Below are 22,555 nucleotides of genomic sequence, written 5' to 3' on the forward strand. Positions count from 1 at the left end.
GTAGGATGGCAAGAAAAAGGATTCATAGCTTTTAAACAAAATGCAACACAAATCAGCTTTGCTCGATTGTACAAAGGCATTCTGAATGCTGACAAATGCAGATCAAGCAAAAATTAAGCTGAATTTTATTACTCTAGCGAGTGCCAACAAGGACTTAGTTACAGACCTATAAACCACAACTAAAACAGCTATTTAGAAAAATTAAGTACAGGATGATCAGCTATATGACTGGAGTGCATCCAATTGCAACTGGGATAGAATAATAGCCATACTTACATAAGGATTTCATCCTAATTATACCATTAGTACTTGATGTAAAGAACAAAGTTTGAAATAAAACACCAACTATCATTGTCTTCTGTTGAATGCCTTTCTTTACCTTTTTTTCGCTCCTGTGTTTGGTTGGAAATCAGGTTCACATGCGAGAGGATGAAGATTCAAGAGGAAACAGGAAATCAAACGGCTAATTCGTGAAATGATAAGCCCTGTTAATAAAAGACAAAAAGCTATTAGTAATTCATAGGTGACGAGTTATTTCAGAGATCTAAAAGCAGATTGTGTAAAGCTTCTCATTTTTTGCAGGCTTATAAAGTTATTGCCAAGAAGATCACAGAATTTTTTTGCAGTACGTGGAAGAGAAACCCGACTGTAACAAGCTGCCTGCGGCAACTCCTTCGGGGAAGGAGGATGAAATCAAATAGCTGTGTGTTTTCACTCACCTACAATGAGAACAGTGTTGTAACCATAGCAACTCAGACTGAGTTCCTGTCTCCGAGCTTTCTGTGGCATCAGCATGGCACAAAAGGCATTATTGGGCTGCACAGCTGAAACAATCCCATACTCTGACCCCCTTACACTCCCCGTCAGCTTTGAAAATTATGACAGGATTTCAAAAATAGTATGTTCCCTATAGGAAAAGGGCATTGTGCTGAATAATGTGCCATGTCCAAGAACTACATTACATCAACTTTAAAGCAAATGTTTTGAATGTATAGAATGGTGCCTCTCCCCTGAATAATTATTGATTTCATAATTCACCACATGTCACTGATCTATCAGGATTAAGGAAGAGCCCAGTACTAATCTCTGATCTACGGTGGTAACAGCTGAGTGACGATAGGGTACTCTCACCAACTTCAGTCCCAAAAAGGCAGGAGAATGTGCAGATTAACTCGCCAGCGAGGATTCACCATCAACATTTGTAGAAAACCAACTATGCAAAGAAGAAATGAAAAGCTCCCAATGCCTGCACAAATTACAGCTATACCTTAGAACTTGGAGAAATTAAGTAAAAGAATAACATACACAAAGCTATCTCGAGCCATCTTTTTCCTTTTTTAAAATATAAAAAGGGAGACCTGTGCAATTCAACCGTGACTATGCTGCTTCTAACCTACATGGACTCCTTCACTAGTGGAATAAATGTGATAATCAGCCACTTCTAATGAGTCTCTGGGACATGATATAAACGTCACCTACTTTACAGCTACTCCATAATGAACACAGAAAAGCTTGATCATTGCAGGAAGTTACAGTACTTATTTTTTTTTCCCTCTGTTGATAGAAGAGTAATACATATATTCATAATAGTCGCAAAGACCACCTCATTTTTTAGCATCATGGAAGTTTGTGGGGGAAAAACATATTTTTGTAAATTAGCAAAGAACATCAAATGATTTTTTTTCTGGAAAAAGAACTCAGAATTCACAATAAAAAAGCTTTAATGTTTGTCTAATTTGTATGAACAGGAATGTGATTAGGGCTTCGTCATGCATTGGTATTTTAATTTAAAAGCAATTTAAACAAGGAATTGCTTTCATGTCTCTTCCTTCCTGACTTAGCCAATAACTCTTTCAGTCCCAAAGACGGTGACAGTAATAGGACTCAATGGCGACTGACCTATGCCACTAACCTCCACCATTACGAAATGCATTAAAGTGCACGCACCTCCCAGAAACACTGGTCCCATTTCAATTCACGTAGAGAAGAAACAGTTCCAAGTATGATGCTATAGCCTTGTCCCTCCACTCCATCCTGACCCAATCGGAGAATGACGCCTCATATGCCAGACTGCTATTCATAGACCAGCTCAGCGTTTAATATGATCATTCCCAACAGGCTGACGGAGAAGCTGTCTTCACTGAGACTCAACACAACCCTGTGTAACTGGATTCAGGCCTTACTCACAAAAAGACCACAGCCTGTCCGGGTCGGAAGCACAAGGTCGAGCACTGTCACGCTGAGCACAGGCCCATCACAGGGCTGTGCGCTCAGCCCACATAGGTTCACACCACTGGCTCATGACTGCATCGCTAGATCCAACTCGGACAGTCAGAAAATTTCCAGATGACACAACATCAGCAGAAATAATGAGTCCCACGACAGAGAAAAGGTGTGAAATCACATGAAATGGTACAAGAGTAACAACCTAAATTTCAACATAGACAAGATGAAGGAGATGATCATGGACTTCAGGAGGATCAGGAATGACCACCTTCCACTACACCAATAACTTGGTAGTGGAGAGAGTAGAGAGCATCAAGTTCCTTGGTTCAATTAACAATTGGCTTATTATAGACACACATCTCTTCACTTAAAGTGCACGTGCTGCTATGCCTTCTGGACCCGAGAAGACTGAAGTGGGCAAGGCTACCGGCCACTATTATGTTAACCTTCTACTGGAGACAACTGAAACTGTCCTGGCCGGCGAGGTACAGTTGCCGCAGAGAATTGGATTGGAGGTTAATCCACAGAATCATAATAGTGACACAGAGGATCACTGGGGTCTCCCTCCTCCTCCCCCCACCCAAGTCGACAAGATCTACCAGGATTGTTCTCTGAATAGGGTGCGCAAAATCATGGAGGACTCTTACCTTTCTGCCCACTATCTTTCAGCTACTCCCTTTGGGAAAGAGGTGCAGGAGTATCAGAACCAGCACCACGATGGTGAATAACAATTTCCTCCCATGCGAAGTGAGAATACTAAACCACCAAAAGGAACTGCTCACACCAACTATTCAAAACTAATATTTAATATACTACATAAAAACAAATAAAAGAATATTGTTTAGGTATCCTGTGCTGTTTTGTTTGCATGTGCATTTTGTCTGGTTGTGCATCAATATGCTTTGCACAGAGGAATAAAGAACGCAGTTTCATTAGGTTGCACTTGTGCAATTGGATGATAATAATCTAAGAGTTTCTTGCAACTCTACAAATATCCAGTGAGACCTCACTTAGAATATTGTGTTAATTTAGGTCACCCTATTACAGGATGTGGAAGCAATGGAGAGGGTGCAGAGGAGATTTACCAGGATGTTGCCTGGACTGGAAAATGTCTTATTTGAGCTGGGACTTTTCTCTTTGGAGCAAAGGAGGATAAGAATGGATTTAAGAGAGGTCTACAAGATTACGAGAGGCAGAGATAAGGTAGACAGCCAGCAACTTTTTCCCAGGACAGGAGTAGCAAACACATGGAGTCATCTACACAAAATGAAGGGAGAAAGGTTTGGTGGGGGGGGGGGGGGGGGACCATCAGGGGTGTGCATATACTCTTGCATTTGAAATAAGAATCTGCTTAGAATAACGAAAGTGAATTGAGTGATAACAATTACTGTACATGGATATTAAATTTATTATAGACTTAATTTTTTTTGCAAATAATACATTTTAAAGATGTCCTTCTCTGTAGGAAGGCTTACCTTGCCCTCATGATGCTTTCCCATTTGATGCTTTGATATTCAATTGCATAGTGGTGTTTAATTTCACCATGAGATAGACAACACGGTCTGGCCAATGATCCCAAATGACCTCCAACTCTAGTATATTTTGAAGGGTGGAAGGAAACCACAGCACCCAGAATCTGATGCAGACACGGGGAGAACATGTAAACTCCTGACAGATGGCCCTGGATTTTAAACGCAGGTCATTGTTGCTGTAACAGCATTGCACTAACTTGAAGTTTCAAAAGAACATAGATCTAGTAGGAGATTTGGCTATATAGGATCTGATCCTTCACTTGCCTGCTTCCTCAATAGTCCTCAAAATCTTTCTATCACAAAGTATAATTAATTATTCAACCACTCAGGAACAAAGCATCCAAAGGATTCATGATCCTCAATCAGTCCTCATCTCGGTTATAAAAAGGAGCCCTCTTATTCCAAATCTGTCCCCCAGTTCTGTCTTTCCAGAGGAAGCTAATTTTTCCCAACACATCTGACCAAGTCCCCAATAATTCAACATATTCTGAAGAGGTAATCTAATAAATGTTGTGCTGGTCCAAATACTCAACTGAACATTTCCTGAAACAAAGACCTGAGGTACCACAATACGATTTTCATGTCAAACATAGTCAGATGTAATTTCCCATTCAATGCTTATTTTTTTAAGAAAATGCCATTGCAATCAAAATCAATTCAATGAGAGAAATTAAAGTTTGACATTTTGGTTACAAAAGGAGTGGCAAAGGAAGAAATAATGTCTTTTTCTCGTTCGGCTTTGTTTAAACATCTTGTAATAATTTAAAGATGAAGTAATGTGACTTCATTCAATTTTCACACTCAAGTTACTGATTGTAATCAAGACAACATGTCCTTATGATGCAATGGTCTGATTCTATCTGCTTAGCTCAGCACTGTGATTCAACAACTGCAATATCTCACACATGCATTTGAATGGCCAATCAGATGATGAGATCCAACTCAGCAACTTATCAATTTCCGCACTTACATCAGAAGTTCAGTCTCAAAGTATTCTTTGGTTATCACACACGTAGTGTTAAATGCTATTAACTTCAAATATATTTGCTCCTACATTTGCCTTGGCTTAATGAAAATGTTCTTGGATCTGGACAGATGAGGATTTTAACATCACTCAACTAATTAAATTCTTCTTTGAATTGGAGTCCATGGGAAAGTACATTTCGAAGACTCTCACTTTTTTGTGGTGAGGGAAGAGTTAACCATTTATACAGGAAAAATGTTGCTATTGCACCAGAGGATTTACACCAAGACTTTCCCACAGTTTCCATGCAGGATTAGGGAAAATCAACTCAGTCAAGTCTGCTTTTAGAAAACTTACTGATCCACATCTCCCTTGGGCCCCATGTACTCACATCTAAACTCACAATTCTTGCCCATCAACACTGCAATTTAATCTAATGCCCACACTTCCAAACATGCAAAAGACCAAGACGTCCATCCCCTGATTGCTGATGCAAATCTACAATTCCCAACATCCATCTTCAATTCATCTGCTGCCATCCTCAACCAAATGAGCTACAAACATGTTGTCCACCTATCTTTCAACAATACTCCCAGATAAGTTTAAGGCTGGAATTTTGGATGATTTTTCAGTGGACTAAATATAGGAGATAGTAAATAGAGGCTACATTGGCCCTGCAAAAAATGTCACGTGATTGCAATGCACAAGTTGGCTGCTGCATTTCTTTCCATTATATTTCAAAAGTATTTCATTGACTAGAAAACACCATTGTATGTATGTATGTCTTTCCTAAAAACACTGTAGAACTTGGAATATTTTCTTTTATCAAAGATAAAAAACTTCTCTGAACCATCACACCAAATTACAGATCTAGGAGTGGTGTAGAAAGTGCTGCACTGAAGGCCTTGTTTTCCATTCTTAGCTCCAGATATACACGGTGGACCTTGAGGGGAAAAAAAACTGCACACACACCTAAACAATCTGCTCAACCTGCTTCTGGAGAGCATCATACAATGTTTCCAAAAGTATCCGGAACAAGCTTTTTACCACTCCTTTGATGAAAGACTGTGCCGAAAGGCCATTTAAATATTGAGAATAAGGTAGGTACTCTAAAATTTTAGCTCATAGATTAGAGAATATTATGCCTTTTGTCATTTCTGAAGATCATACTGGGTTTATTAAGGGACGTTACTTACAATTTAATATTCATAGGTTGTTTGATATCCTTTATTCTCCTACAGTTTCATCCTCTGAATGCATTATTTGTTTAGTGTCAAAACAGATTTTGATCGATAGAATGGGAATTTTTTTTCAGTTTAATAGTAAAATTTAATTTTGGTCCCCAATTTATAAATTAGGTTAAACTGATATATTTATTTCCAACAGCTTCAATTTTTAACTAATTCAATTAAATCCAAACCTTTTAAGTTGCATCATGGATCCAGGCAGGATTTCGCCCATTACTATAGGTTCTAAAGTCAAATGGAATAATAATCAGCTGATATCTCTGGAATCACAAGAGCAGGAAATGTGCTTGATGCAGATGATCTTTTGTTGTATATAATCGAATCCTGACCAGTCGATCCCATCTATTTTATCACTTCTTTATCAATTCAAGCAATTTTCAGGATATAATATTACATTCACTTTTGGGGGGACGGGGGGCTTCTTGCTCTCTAGATTCCTATATTCCTTTTAAAATAACTGAAAATGAGTTCAACTAAGAAATTCAATAAATTGTTTTAAGAAAATATTCTTACTTTAATGAGTCATGTAAAGTGGTCCCCTCTTTTGATAACATAAATTGGACGCGTCAATATTATTAAGGTAAATATCCTTCTTAATATTTTATATTTATTTTTCAAGCTGGGCCTGTTTTTTCCACCACCCCCACACCCCCCAATCCTTTTTTTATTCACCCGATTCTATCATATCTTCTCTTCTTTTATATGGAAAAATAAATGGCCTTCCCTTTTGGAAAGTTTTCCTTCAAAATATTAAGAATGGGGGCTTGGCATTACCTAACTTTAAATTTTATTATTGAGTAGCTGACATTAGACATTACTTTTTGGATTTAACACAAGAGTTAGGTGCTTCAAGTTGGATTAACTTAGAAATTAAATCTACCAAATTATATTCTATTCTTTCGATACTCAGAGCACCTTTACCTTTTTTGGCCTCCAAATTAACTGATAATTTTGTTGTTAGACCTTCGTTGAGAATCTGGTTTCAATTTGGGATGCATTTTGAGTACTGCGACAGAGTATATAGGGGTGTTTGGGAGATAAATTGGGAGGTTTGTTAGAAGAGGTCACACACGGACACTTTAAAAGAGAATTTTGGCAGGAGTTTTGCAGTGTGCTTGAAGACCCATGATGGACTGCTGTTTGCAAAAGGGCAACAATGTAGCAACCTACAGCAGCAGCTTTGTCTGAAAAACAGTTTGCTGTCTGGAAGAGCAGGTGATTTTTGCAGGCAGAGCCAGAACAGCTTTGCTCTCAGAGTGGGAGAGTGTGAGAGACAGAGACTTCAGTTCCACAGGGCAAAGCTTTGGAAGACTGTCTGGTCAAAGGAGAGGACAGGCTGTCTGGTGTTTTACTTGGAATAGGAGAAACAAAAAGGAACTCTGTGATGACCTGAAAGAAAGAGGTTATCATCTGTAGAACCCTGAAAGGAGGAAAGTTTCATCAGTGAGACACTGCGGTGGCTGCCCTGGAATGAGAAAACTCAGTCTCCGAAAACCAACAAGAACCTTCCTGACTGGTAACCATTTACCTGTTAAGCACCAAAGCCTGGTGAATTTTATTAATGCTGACTTCTGTGTACAGGACAAGAATTGCCTGCAACCAGTGAGATTGGACTGCGAACCAAGGAACTTTTCTAAACTTCTATAGACATTACACACAAGTGCACTTAGAATTAGACGGGGGTTTAAGTCGGTTAAGTAAGTCAATAGAGATAAGTTAAAGTTTGATTCTGTTTTCCTGTTCAAAGATAATTTAAACAATTTTGGTTTAAGTAACCCTTTGTATTAGTGCATATCTATTGCTGCTGGGATTTGGGGTCCTCTGGACTCGTAACAGTACCATAGATTTTTATTAGTTAGCTCTATTTTAGGCAATTTTTTTTAACCCTTCGGTTCAAGATTGAAGTCATCATCAATGGTTAATGTAGGTATCCAATCTAATTTAGATATTTTTATTGACCAATATCATGCCTCTTTTGAGCAATCATCATCCAAATTTAAAATATCTAGTCTTTTTTTCATTATTCACAGGTTAGGAGCTTTTTAAATTCTTTAATTTTGTAGCTCCTTGACGTCCTGGAACCTAATATGATGGGGATGATTTATAATTTTTATCCTAATTATAAAGGGGTGGTACCTGATCTTTATGAATTACTTCTAAGTTCCAGGGATAGTTCCCTGGACAGAAATTTTAAAATGATGGGAACAAGATTTTTAACAGCCATTTTCTGAAACTAAATCAATTGTATTTTGAAGCGAGTGCATTCATCCTCTCTGTATTAGAAATTCATTATTACAATTTAAGGTAGTACACCGAGCCCACTATTACAAAGTCCAATTGGCTAAATTCTATTCTAATCTCTTTTCTAAATGTAATGAATGCCTAACTGAAGAAGGTTCACATTTTTTCTGGTTATGTCCCTCTCTTTTTACTGAGAGGGTAACCATTTCCAGTAAACCCCATTTCATCAGAATTATAAATTTGATCAGCTGTGAGATCACAGACAGTTCCAATTTTTTGCAAATGTTGCTCTATATTTTGTTGCTGCTCAAGTATCAGCTGACCGTCTTTCTCCTGCAATATCTAATACCATGACGTTCTTTGCTCGTTAAAATGACTTTGTTCTGGCAATGAGCATGAGCCCAGAAGTTACCATATCTTCTGATCATTTTAAAACGATTCGTGCAACACTCTGTAGAGATTTTCTAACCCAACTTCAAATGTGCGTTTTCTCTTCAAACCACAAAATTTATACTTTTGGACTTCCACTGTATCCATAAATTTCACAGTGGAGTAGTTGAATAGAGTGAAACAAGCCTATTGATGCAGGTAGCCAGACTGGGAGGAACAGCACTGTGAACAAAAGATTGTGACAAGTCTCCCATTCAGCTGAGTGAAGGCTGGGGGAACAGAATCGTGACATTAAAGTGACAAGTTTGATTGAGCTAAATGTTGTTTATGGTCTCCCTTGCTCTATCCCAAGTGCCACTTCTCCTTGTGCATAAAATGGAAGTCATGGATAAGGGAAAAAAGTTATCTGCATGAACTCCTGCTGTGGCATCAAATTACAAGCAACCTCAATAAGTTTTCCTTTTTATTCCATACTTTTTCCCTCATTTTACTGAGCATAGCTCTTCTTGTAATCATGCCCCTAAATTTACATTTTACTCATTCCCTTGTAATAAATTTACCAGTTGTCTTGTTTTCTTTTTATTTGAACATTTTTTTTAATTTTAAAAACCACATCCATGTGTACATATTCAATCAAACAAAAAAGTTCAAATGTGGTATGCATATTAAAAACCTCCCACCCTACCAACCCACCCGTAAAGTATCAAAGAAAGGAAAGGAAAAAAAGTTAAGAGAATGTCAAAAATTCAAGCCTCAATTCAAATAATAATGGAATTGATGGTTACCAACAGGACAGGCTTTCAGAAAGTCCTTTAAATTTTCACACCAACATATTGCAATTATGGGCTCCATATTTTCAAGAAAAAATTATATTATGTAAATTGTTATTTTCTCAAGTGGAATACAAGAACACAATTCAGCATGCCATCTCTCCATCCTCAAGTCTGTATTTGATTTCCAAGTAAAGGCTATGCACTTCCTAGAAATGGCTAAAGCTAATCATAAAAAATTCCATTTGATACAGTTAATCTTAATTTAGGACTAACCATGTGAATATTACCCAACAAAAATAACATCCGATCCTGTGGGAGTTTTACCCCTTTAACCAAAAATGTTTTACTCTTGGACACTCCCAAGTAGAATGCAAAAATGAACCAAATTCCTGATCACATCTAAAACATAAATCTGATAATGCTGGATTCAACTTTTTAAAAAAAATTGAGTTAAATATAATTGTCATGGAAAATTATATTCAACCAGTCTATACTTAGTCATTTTTGTCATATTTTCCTTACATAATTGCATCCAACTATTTTCATCTATTTAAAATCAACCTACCATCTTTTGTCTTGTTTGTACGATTTAAAAATCTCCTGCCACATTTGCCAAGTCGCAGCATTTCAAGGTTATTCTAATGCCACTTGATATTTGGTCAATAAATTACAATTTTTCCCTATTGTTGAGCAATTTCTTTTAACTATTATAATTGACATACAAGTATATACTTTTCTAAACACCTTTATGATTGGCTTCTTTTTTTCTTTTCTCTCCAATAATCACTGAAATTAGTAAAGGAAATAAAAAGTTTGTCATGGACTAACTTTGGAGTAACTTTGCTCTTATAATTTCATTAGTGATGATTGCAGAAAACATTAAAAATTAATTAGCTAGTGAATTAATTTGTATAAAGAGTTTTAATGCATACGGAACAAAATTAAAATACATGCAGTTAAATGGAATTGGCTAATGATATTAGAGAGATGAGTAACATACAAGAGGCAATGTGGTCCAAGGAAGTTTAGAGTCTGGAATAAAGGACCAATTCTCTCCATTGATGGCTGTTGGAATACCATATTTTTAAATTAAAAACATGCATTATATGCATATTTTATAAACCAGACACTCCCTGCCCATGCCTTATATGCATGTGCCTGCTAGATGAGAATATTTGTACATGTTGAAATAATGCACGCAATAGTAGGCATGGAAATAAATAGCGTCATTGAAAGAACGTGCACAATTTAGAACAGCTGTGGGAAAGATGCGCTGGCAATTGACCGTGAGCGTGGGGATGTGAGGCAACATTTTAAGAATCAAAATCCTGCTCAACTCAGAACCAGTCTTTGAACTGTTTAATTGATTCCTCTCCAAAAAGCTTGGTAATGTGTGACAGCAGGATATCATTTATATAATGGATGATTGACACCTCTGGGGGACATTGATTGGGTGTTAATTGTTGAAGATTAACTGTGGCAGATAATGGTATGTTTTGCTCATGTTCCATTTAAATGCAAATTACTTTTGTCAGTCGGAATTTAGAATACTACAGCCATGCTGTATACGAGAGTGTGTGTAACGCAAAAATAGTTTTACAACAATTTATGATTTTCTGTGCATTACATGGGTGAAAATATGGTACATCCACATCTGAATGGAATTGTGCCACAGATTTCCAAGTTGTATTATTAGATTTTAGGAATGATTGTGGTTCTGTAAACATTTGCTGGAGATTCTTTTTGTTTGCCTGAACACATCCTTAAATTGGAATGATGAAATAATCCACATCTTAACATGTTTCTCCAACATGTAATGTTTGCAAAATGGAAGACATTAAGCTCCATGCTCCTCACTGTCCTTACTTACTTAGATCTCCAATGGACACAGTTAACATTGTGATTCATCTCAGTCTCTCGGAACCACGACAAGCTATGGAGTTAGAAAATGGGCCAGAAATCCTGTTTCAAAATACAGTTCAAATGATCCATAGCATTATTGAAGGAAATATTGGGCACTAGTCAAGATGCCAGTCCCGAGCAAGTATACTTCCAGCACTCATTATCCAAAGTTCTACATGAGAAACAGACACTTGGACAAGCTTCTGAATGGTTTTAGGATCTTATGGCACTCTTGTTCAGAGTGAGAGAATACAGAGTAGCAGGAAATGACTCCGGGGTGAAAGAATTAACAGCAGAACCAAGTTAGGACTATATAAAAAAAGCAAAAAAACTATGCTCCTTGATGCTTGGAATTGATCAAATTAAAAGTCTATTTCACACAATGCAGCCATCAGACCTAACAGTTCATTGGATGCCCTCTTTTCCAGTGAACATTGCACCAGTTGGGCTACATTTAATTTTATTCAGATGATTTAATTAGGGGAAATATTTTGCAATATTCCACTTTTCCAATATATTGGTTGTCCAAGGCTTTGAAGAAAATGCATTGTTGTGCAGTTCAATCTGTGGGCGTGAAGGTAACTCTAGTGCCAGTTCGGAAGCACTGGGTCCAATTTTATAATAATTGTTGCTGTTCCCCTTTGATGCCATTCACAGTTTTCCATCAGTTTTTGGACTGGTGTAGGCTTCACAGCACAGGGCTCGCCAACATGATCCGTCAGCAGCCATAGCTTCTAATTTTCTTGGCTGGATGCCACAGACATGTAGGGTTTCCTTCATCATGCTTGTGTGGACAACCTTGAGGTCTCCTTCCAGACTTCAGTTTACTATAAAGCAGCTGGTGAGGCATACGGTGGTCGTCCATTCTGATGACATGTCCCACCCACCGCATCTAGGCTCTGATGAACAGGGACTCAATGATGGTGGACCTCCCCAAGACCTCGAGGTTGGAGACACGGTCTTGCCATAGATGCCAAGGATAGTACGCAAATAGAATTTCTCCAGTTGTTTGATGTGATGTCAGTATGGAGTCCAGGTCTCACATTCATATAGGAGAGAAGGGTTGACCCCAGCTCTGAAGATGCAGACATCGTGTTGATTGGGCACTCTGGTATGCACCCTCTGCAGAGCCTGGCTGGTCTTGCTGTTCCTGGAGTAAATTTCTTCGTTCAAAGATCCATCACTCGAGATTATGCTCCCCAAGTACTTGTTAACATGTCAACTGGGTGTTGTCAACAGCAATTTTTGGTTCTCTGGTATTGGTGTTTGGCATGGACTGATGGAATACTTCAGTCTTGTTCATGTTGATGGTTAGGCCAAAGAGAATTTGTTCAGCATTAACTATAGATCATTATCTCTGTGGACTTCACTAAACTCCATTATACAATATTTAACAGAGTTAAATTAATTTATCAGTGAAACTTTAATCATTATCAAAATGTTATTTGGCTTTAATTATTCATGAAGTGGATCATCCTCTAAAATATTAGCAACTGTGAGTGGAGGTTAAACATAGGTCAGAATAGAAATGTTCATCAGCACCTCTCACAAACTTACTGCAACTCAGCAGGTGGACTATGCAGGCCTGAATGGAAAATATAATTAACTTTATAAAGGAAGCATTCAACTTAAAAATAAGTTCCAATAATACATTTGTACTTATTTGATAATTACAGAATTTCACTTGAATTTTAGGACCAGCCAGACAAATGTAACATTGTCTTTTGCATACATTTCCAGACGATAGTAAACAGATATTTGACATGCAAGGAAAAAGAAGTATTTGTTTAAATTAACATAGTTCTAAATCAACATTAATGGGTTTAACAGCAGTTAAATAGTTCTAAATTATAATGAAACAAAAAAAATGTGTAATGAGTTGTCTGATCCATTTCCCATCAGCAATGGCGTAAAACGGTTGTGTTTTGGCTCCTACTCTGTTTGGACTACTCTGCTGTTCTTCAGGATGTCACATCAGACCTGAAGTTAGGGGTCTTCCTACAAACGAGGGCTGATGGCTGGCTCCTCAACCTCAAGACCGAGCAAAATCAAAAGTCAGGGACATAGTTGCGCAAGAGCTACAGTTTGCTGATGACTTTGCACTGGTTGTCCACTCTCAAAGACTTTCAGGAGATCACCAATCATCATTTTCAGTGCTGCCATGAAGCTACTGTGACAATCAGCCTGAAAAAGACAGAGGTTTTGTACCAACTTGTCCCTGGCTCAAGCTATGAAGAACCAACTGACCTTATTGATGAGACTCGTCTCAGTTTTGCCACCCTGGGCATCACAATAGCATCCTCAGCTTCTTGATGCAGAGATTGAATCAAGAACCAGAAAGGTCTGTTAAGGCCTGTTTTGGTTTTGGCCAGCTGAAAGAACTGGTTTGGTCACAGAACATCAGGTTGGCGACCAAGTACAAGGTGTACAGGGCCGTTATATCAGCCTTGCTATATGAATGTGAGACATCGTGCCCATATCAGAGTTACTGACGTCAGCTTGACCAACTGCAGCAGTGTCCCCTGCATTTTCTGGCAAGACAAGGTCTCCAATGTCAAGGTCCTTTCTCGAGTCGGAATACCAGCAGTTTCAACCTTGGTGATGTTAGCCAAACTGCTCTGGGCAGGACACGTTGTCAGAATGCCTGATGGAAGACTGGACAAGGACATCTTGTACAGCCAACTGTCCAGTGGTACCCAAAAACTAGGAGACCTGTGACAACAGTACAAGGATGTTCTGCACAGGAGCCTCAAGAAAGCCGACATTGCCCCATCAATATGGGAGGATATGGCTCAAGATGGCTTACAGAGGAGGAATGCTATCAGAAAAAGGTGTGGACATTGGTGAGAACAAGCTCAAGGAGGCAACAGAGGAAAGGACCAGGAAGCACCACCACAGAGCACCCTGCTGCCCCTCCAGGACTCACCTGCCAAGTGGCGCCCATCAAGAATCAGTCTATTCAGCCACTTCAGGAGGCACATATCAAACCTCACAAACTGACTCAATGGAACCATCATCTTCCTACAAGATGGATAGGCAGATGAAATGGATAATTGACATGAGGAACAAATATTTGTTTAACCCATCAGATGGACGTAAATGAACATAAACAGCAGTTATATAGTTCCACATCCAAATTATATTTAAGAAAAAAAATCTGACAGTGGTAAAGGCTTGAGATGGAGCCATCTTTTCTGAAAGGTTTTTAAATAAGTCCCATTCAACAGGTTGCTATACTAAAAGTATTGAACATAGTATTTATGTTTGTTCACAAGCATGGAGTGAGGAACGCTTAACAGAAAATGGAGAATCAGAAGAAATTAATCATATTAATCCACTGCCTAATCTGCTTTTCTAAATGCCAACCCCATATTACCAACCCCAAACCGCCCGTTTCCAACTCCTACCCAAGATTGACAACCCCAATTGTGACGGCAGACCCATCGTGTCCTCTTCCTCTTTCCCCACTGAATTGGTCTCCGCTTACCTCAAATCTGTTTTGTCCTCCCTGGTTCAGTCCCTCCCCACCTATATCAGGGACATTTCACATGCCCTCCATCACCAAAAACTTCCAGTTTCCTTAATTCAATCCCCTCATGTTTACCCCAATTCCCCCATAGTGAAGGCCTCAAAGTCTTTCACAATAGAACCAATCAGTTCCCCTCCACCACCACTTTCCTCTGCCTGATAGAACTTGCCCTTGCCATCAATCATTTCTCCTTTAATTCATCCCACTTCCTCTAGATTAAAGGTATAACCATGGGTACCTGCATAGGCCCCAACTATGCCTGCCTTTTTGTTGGCTATGTGGAGCAATCCATGCTATAAGCCTACACAGACAAGACCGCTCAGCTCTTCTTCCGCAACATCAATGACTACTTTGGTGCTGCCTCATGTACCCATGATGAGCTAATTGGCCTCATCTACTTTGCTGCAACTTCCACTCCCATCTCAAATTCCTTGGTCTATTTGTCCATCTCTAGCAACACTCTCCCTTTCTTCAATCTCTGTTTCCATCTTAGGAGACAAACTCTCCACAGACATCTTCAATAAACCCACTTACTCCCACAGCTAATCCTACCCTATCCCTTGCAAGGATTCCATTCTCTCAATTCCTCCATCTCATCTCCACTCAGGATGAGGACTTCCATACCAGATTATCAGAGATCTCCTCCTTCTTCAAATAACAACATGGATTTACCTCTATCACCCTCATATCCTCCATTACCCGCATGTCTGACCTAGTCCCCTCCACTCCCACATGCAACAAAGATCAGATTCATCTTGTCCTCTCCTACCACCCCACGAGCCTCCACATCCAACACATCCTCCTGACATTTCTGCCACCTACTACATGATCCCATCACTAGACACATATTCCCCTCTCCTCATTGCCTTGCGTAGGGACTGCTGCCTCCATGTCTCCCTTGTCTACTCCTCCCTCCCCACCAATCGTCCCCTTGAGACTTACCCGTGACTGCAGAAGATGTTCCACTTGCACCCACACCTCCTCCCTCAGCACCATTCAAGGTCCCAAACAGTCCTTTCAAGCAACATTTCACTTGTGAATCGGCAAGGGTCATTTACTGCATCTGGTGGACCCGTTATGGTCTCCTCTATATTGGAGAATCTGGACACAGACTGGAAGATTACTCTGTTGAGCACCTCAGCTCTGCGTTGATCTCCCAGTGACATCCATTTTAATTCACCATCCCATTCCCTTGCTGACATGTCTGTCCTTGGTCTCATGCTCTGCCAGACTGCGACCACCCACAAATTGGAGAAACAGCACCTCATATTCCTACTGGCTACCCTTAAACTGGTTTACATTAGTATCAACTTCTCTGGCTATTGTTAAACCCCACCCTCCTTTTCCCGTCTCTCCGTTCTGTCTCCTTTTGCACAAACATGATAAATTCTTACTTTGTCCCTTGTCATACCCAATTAACACCTTTTGGTCAGGATTCCTCTCCCAGCCAGTATTGTTTGAATTCTGAGACTCTGAGATTTCCCACTTCTGGCTTATTCTGCTTGCTCCTTGAAGAGGGACTCAGGCCCAAAACATCGGCAATATATCAGTCTCCTATGGATGCCAACTGTCCGGCTGAGTTCCTCCAGCATTTTGGAGTTTTTAACTACAATCACAGCATCTACAGACTATCAAGTTTCACTCTAAATGCCCTATTTCAACTTCCTTAATAATAAATTGAGCCCTTTCCCATTAATTAAGTTTACATTTCCTTTCTCTTTCCCAAATAGAGGGGCTATGCTCTAAACTGTGTGAAAACTGAAGAGATTGTTGATATAGGAAATCAAAAATAAGAGAGTACATGGTGAACCACTCAGCTTCAAAAGTGTAATTTTCCAATTTTTGAATTCCAGGTTTCTTTTCATACACGGAACAATTCCATTCTTACTTTTAAGAATCTTGTCAATTTATCCTTGAACTTTTATAAATTTGCGTGCACACATTTCTTGTTCTTTGTCTTTGGCCCTCTTCATATTAGCGGCATTCACTTCAGAATTCTTCTCTTCATTCTTCCAAATTGTATGGCTTTTCTTTCAAATTCCATATGTTATATAGCTTCCCACTTCACAAGGCTGTGATACTTCACTGTTTAATATGTTTTCGAGAGCATTGCCTGCAAACTTTTGAATGATGCCATATGTTCCAAGTCTAAGTCATTATTATGTGAAATAGAGCAGTGGTCTTATTATAAATCATCACTGCTTACCATCTTCCAGCCTGAAACATCAACTGTGAATTGCTCCTTCCTACTTTCTGTCCATAGCTAATTTTATATTAGCACTACCTGTCATTTTAATCCCATGAATTTAAAATGGGCTTGTGTGTCTAATTTGTGGTATTTGGACAGATGCTTTGGATGCACACATCTCTTTCTTGGTGGTAGTTTCTATTTTTCATCTGAATTCTTTTGTGCAGCATCTTGGAATATTTTAACCACATTAAATAATTAAATGTTTGCAAGCTGCATTTTTTTCTTGAATCTGTCCTAACCAGGAGTACTGTATAGGCTGGCGTACAAGACAACTCTGTATAAGACAGCCCCTTGTATTTCCACCTAAAAATGTTGGTCTGGAGCTACACTTGTTGTACAAGATTACTCCAAGCCTGGCACCTACCACTTTGGTCTGGAGCTACACTTGTTGTATAAGACTACTCCAAGCCTGGCACCTACCGCTGACCACTGTAATGATACTGCAAGGCACAATCAATATACTAATTCACAATATCTTGACAAATTACCAAGTAAAGGTTTAAAATAATCCGTCATTGACTATTTTAACAGGCCGGTTAAGGACTGCACAGAACCAATGGCCTTCAGACTGGGCCAATAGACCACACAGAGGAAGTTCTGTTAAGGTTCCAGTTTTAAACTTGGCGCAGGAGAGCACTGAGACTTTACTGTTAAGGTTTGGATTTTAAGCTTGATGTAAAAGATGAACCCTGGTTTTGGGGTGACTATTTTTATATAAAAGTTCAAGTCCCATCTTGTATGTCAGCATATACAATAATCAAATACAATTCTTACGAATTTTTCAACACCTACATAACATTACCCATATAAATATGTAAAAATATTATATGGAATATCCAAAGATAGTTAATGTATAGTTGCCATCCAAATCATTTCTTATACGAGCCAAATCAGTGTGTGCTTGATATTTGCAACAAAATAAACTGGCTCAAGTTTTCATATTAACACATTACACCTCCCAGAAAGTCACAGGATACGAACCGGACAGGAATTTTCCTGATGTTTCTTTCCATGGGTATCAATGGCTCAAAATACAATGTCAGCGCACAACTAAAATTGGAGCAGTGATCTTCTGAGCAATGAATCACAGCACTGAACTGAGTGGTATTAATATATATCTCATAATCTAGTTTTATTAGATGCCCTTCTCCTTTCCACTCAACATTCTCATTTCTCCCATGTGTTGTGTCACTTCAGACTTGGATTGCATCATTCAACAGAACATGATTTTCTCTCATTTGTAATGTCTGAAATTTCTAGTGTCATGAAATTCAAATTCAGTGCTTTGTGTAAACGTTCATATTATAACCATATTACAACATTAATATAAATAAAAAATAACAGTCATTTGCAAGTAGGGCCGTGTCTTTGGTTCATTGACTATTCAGGAATCTGATGGCAGCGGGTGGGGGGGGGGGGGGTGGGGGGAAGCTGTCCTTGTGATGTTGAGTGCTCGTCTTTAGGTTCCTATACCTTCCCCCCCACGATGGTAGCAGAGTGAAGAGGGTGGAGCCTGTGTGGTGGGGGGCGTCTTTGATGATAGAAGCTGCCAGGATACTGTTTAAATAAGCACAGTCTCAATCTATTGTTCATATTCATTCATGAATATTCTTGTTTTTTTCCCTGAAAGTAACATTCATATTAAAAACTGTTGTGAATTAAAAATGCTGTGCACCTTTCCATCACTAAAATGTATTACAGAGCACATACACAACTTTAAAAAAAAAATACATCTCCTGATAGCACTGATTATTCAATACATTGATATTCAAACTTTTGACAGACAGTGGTGGCATTTCCAATGAAAACAAAGGCTGGAAATAGTCAATCAGGCTTCACGTTTAAATCAAAACAATATCCTTGATTATGCAACTTGCATAGCTAACAAGCACCAGTGATCCCACTATCCACCATGAATGTGCACATTATTGAATGCTTCAACCTCAATTTAGAATTGTAAAGAGAGAGAGCTCCACACAGGTCAGAGAAGAAGTTAAAAAGAAGAGTTCACAGGGCTCAGTACTTTTGTGGATCGTACAATTATTCTTTAAGCAGGAACAAAGAAAAAAATAAAGCAGCCACAAGCGGAGCAGCCATTTTTCAACCATCCAGTGTGTGTGTGTGTGTGTGTGTGTGTGTGTGGCCCAGTGCAGGAATGGAGAGTTTTATCTCCCAATTCAGTCTCCTTCCAAGTTTATTACTCATTGAATGTGTTCATGGTGTTGGTTGGTTTTATCATCTATAATCGCATGATAGCACACAATTATACTATGGTCTTGTATGATTTGCCAATGGAACTAAAATCAATGGTATTATATGAATGCTTTAAGTAATGCTATTTACCCCCCCGCCCCCCACCTCCACAACCCACCAATAAAAGGTGAAGAGGAGGCAGACAATTCCAATCCAAATATAACAGACTAAATTATGGTCTGTCAGCCTTGCAATGAAAAAATGGACTGAATTAATTAATTCCATTGCTGACAAATTTGCAAATTCAGTCATCTCCACCCCTCATTATATTTTGAATTATTCTATTCATTTGATTATCCAATATTTCTTTGGTTTTTAATCAGCACTTTGTTCTCAATTCAATAATTTGTTCCATGTTTTGTTAATGCATTTAAAACAAAAATCAAATCATCTTTCTACATCCCTCTAAAAATGTTATACCTTGGATATTCTCTAATCCTTTCATTCAATTCATCTTTGCTTGTTAGCATAGTTTCTTGCCAACTATTCTCATGCTTCTACATTACAAGGAAACCATGGTTTCATTAACTCACCGTTTTAACCCAAAATTTTAAAACTTGTTCAGTTTGGAGATCTGGATTTGACTAAGTGTGGAACATACACTGCAGTTCCCTCTCAGTTTAAAAAAATACATTCAAGGAAAGCTTCCATGTATAACATGAGGAGTTATCAGGGAAAGGAGAGTCATGAGGAATAATATTTTAAAGGTAATATATAACTCAACTGATTTTATCCAGAACCTATAGTATCTGCATCACCGACAAAATATTATTGTCCCATTCACTACAGAATAGAATTCGGAGAGATTTGTGTTTCCCCCCCCCACCCCCCCCACCTACAAAATTTATTTTTTATTTCTCAAAGTCAATATTTTTGATCACCAACATTCCTTCAAAATAATCGCACTTTAAAATTTTGTAAATCCAGTCATTTATCCATAAATCTCATTTTCAATGAAAGCATGTAGATCGGCTTCAATCCAGTCTCATTTCTGCTCTCTACATGCAAGGTGCAAATTCACTAGGCAAAGTTTGCTGCAACCCACAGCTATAAAAAGGTTCAGGAAAACTATCAAGACTGGTTTTCTGCTAAGTCTATCATATGCATTGTAGAATAGATTGGAATATACTATTTTCCTCATTACGAAACAGATTACTTCGAGGTATTCAAATTTTTTTAAAATTTTTTTTTTAAATTTTTTATTTTTCACAAGGTATTCAAAATTTTTGACTCTTGAATTGCATGTTGAATCGGATACCTCAAACTGCATAACAATAAACAGAGACCCAGATTAACAGTTCAAGGCAATATCTTGTACTAATGGGAGTTCTCCTCAAGAATGTGATAATAGCAAGAGAGATTATATTCAATAGAAACTGCTTCAATTTATCCTGTCATCTTTAAAGATTTACGCTGATATCCTCAATGTACCTGCTGTAACACCTCAAATAAGTGTTTTTTATATAGACATGCAGCACAGTAACAGGCTCTTCTAGCCTATGAGCTTGCGCACCCCCGCTCCCCATACATCAATTAACCAACAATCCCCATCCCATTCCCATGATGGCATGTCTGTCCATGGTCTCATGCACTGCCAGACTGAGACCACCTGCAAATTGGAGGAACAACACTTCATCTCCCGTCTTGGCACTTTCCAACCACAGGTCATTAACATAGACTTCTCTGGTGTCTGCTTACCATAACCCACCCATCCATAGGTTTCCTTTCCTCCAACTCTAAATTCACCCACCCACTCAATTCTCACCTCTCCTGTCATCTTATCAATGTTCAATTATTGCCTTTTACTTGTTGGTCAGAGCTCATTCCCTTGACATTTCTTCCCTCCTCCTCCAGCCTTTTGTATTCAGGCATCTGCCTGCCTTTTGCATGTTTAAAGGGATCAGCCCCAAAGCGTCAGTTATATATGCTTACTCTATGGAGGCTGCAAAACCTGCTGAGTCCCTCCAGCATTTTTGGTTTTTATTTTCCAGCTGACTTCAGCATGTGATCATTCTGGAGGCAGAAGTATTCAAAGGTTACTCAAAGATTAATAGCTTCTCCCTTTTGAAGATTATGCAGCTGACCCTAATTCATTGCATTTAAAAACTCAAAAATAAGACTTGTACTTCACATGTATACACCAGTTGCCTGCAATAAAATCACATGGAGGCACATGCAATTCAAATGGAATTCACAAGGTTTTTATGATGTTCTGAAGTAGTCTTTGCAACATGCCAGTTATTAATCAAATATATTCAACTTGTTACATTGAATAACTCATAACTGCATTGCTAGTCAATTATTTTGCTTGAATCTTTAATTGAAGGAAACCCCAAGTCCAACTTTCAAACTCAATGCTCATTGCACAAGTACAATATTCAACAGCTTTTCATGATACCAATTGAATTGAAGTATAAAATGTGCACAAAATGGAAGGCAGATTTTTCTGGAATAATTGATATCCATTTCTTCAGTGTAATCAATTGCCTTGGGCTAAACTTACATAATTGCATAAAGGATTTGCAACTCAAAACAAAGTATTGAGTGGACATCGACTTTCAATACAGAGACCTACAACATTTCTTAAAACAATTGGATGCAAAAATAAATAATCTTCTGTATAAAAATGCATTTCATTGGGAACTTGAAAAAGGCAATGAAGACTGAAAAGCACAAATACTTAAATTGTGGTCATTTCCTTTAAGGTGCAAGTACATGCAGTTGCAAAAATTGACAAATGATGTCTCTCAAGAGTGAGAGGAATATCTACTGAATAAAAATAACTGCATCTAAAGTAGCCTGTAATTATAAAGATAGCCCATTGCTTTCTACAGTGCTCTGGTTAAACTAGAGCTGACAGACCTTTTGGCAACTTCCGAGTTCTTTGATTAAAGTTTTGAAAAAAATACACAAGATTTTAGTGAACTATAACATGAATATGATTGCACAAATACAAAGTACATTTCTGCAGAGAGTAAGGCTGGCAGCAGAGATTTTGTTAATCTGAAGTAAAATCAGTAATTTACAGACAGAACCATTTGACAATGTGAAAGAGAACTGGGCACGCATCAAATCCTCGACAGGCTCCACAATCTTCCGGAGCTTTCACAAATTTAAACATCCTTGACCCTCATTCAAACATTTCTGTGGACTTGTCTCACTCCATCTTATTCAACTTTTTTAAAAATTCGGGTATCAGGTTCAGCACATATATTGCCAACCTCAGGCCCTGTACTACACCATTTTA

The 22,555-nt window shown here is 38.5% G+C and overlaps 1 long non-coding RNA gene across 1 annotated transcript in view; it reads right to left on the reverse strand.

The window, feature by feature from the left end:
* Window positions 1–393: 393 nt before the first annotated feature.
* The window catches only part of LOC138741666 (uncharacterized), a 278,034-nt gene continuing 255,872 nt past the window's right edge, over window positions 394–22,555 (reverse strand). Inside the window, exon 3 of the long non-coding RNA XR_011343647.1 lies at window positions 394–485. This is a non-coding gene — a long non-coding RNA (uncharacterized lncRNA). The remainder of the gene's footprint in view (window positions 486–22,555) is intronic.

This window comes from Narcine bancroftii, chromosome 8, assembly GCF_036971445.1.
Source record: "Narcine bancroftii isolate sNarBan1 chromosome 8, sNarBan1.hap1, whole genome shotgun sequence".
Classification (NCBI taxonomy): domain Eukaryota; kingdom Metazoa; phylum Chordata; class Chondrichthyes; order Torpediniformes; family Narcinidae; genus Narcine; species Narcine bancroftii.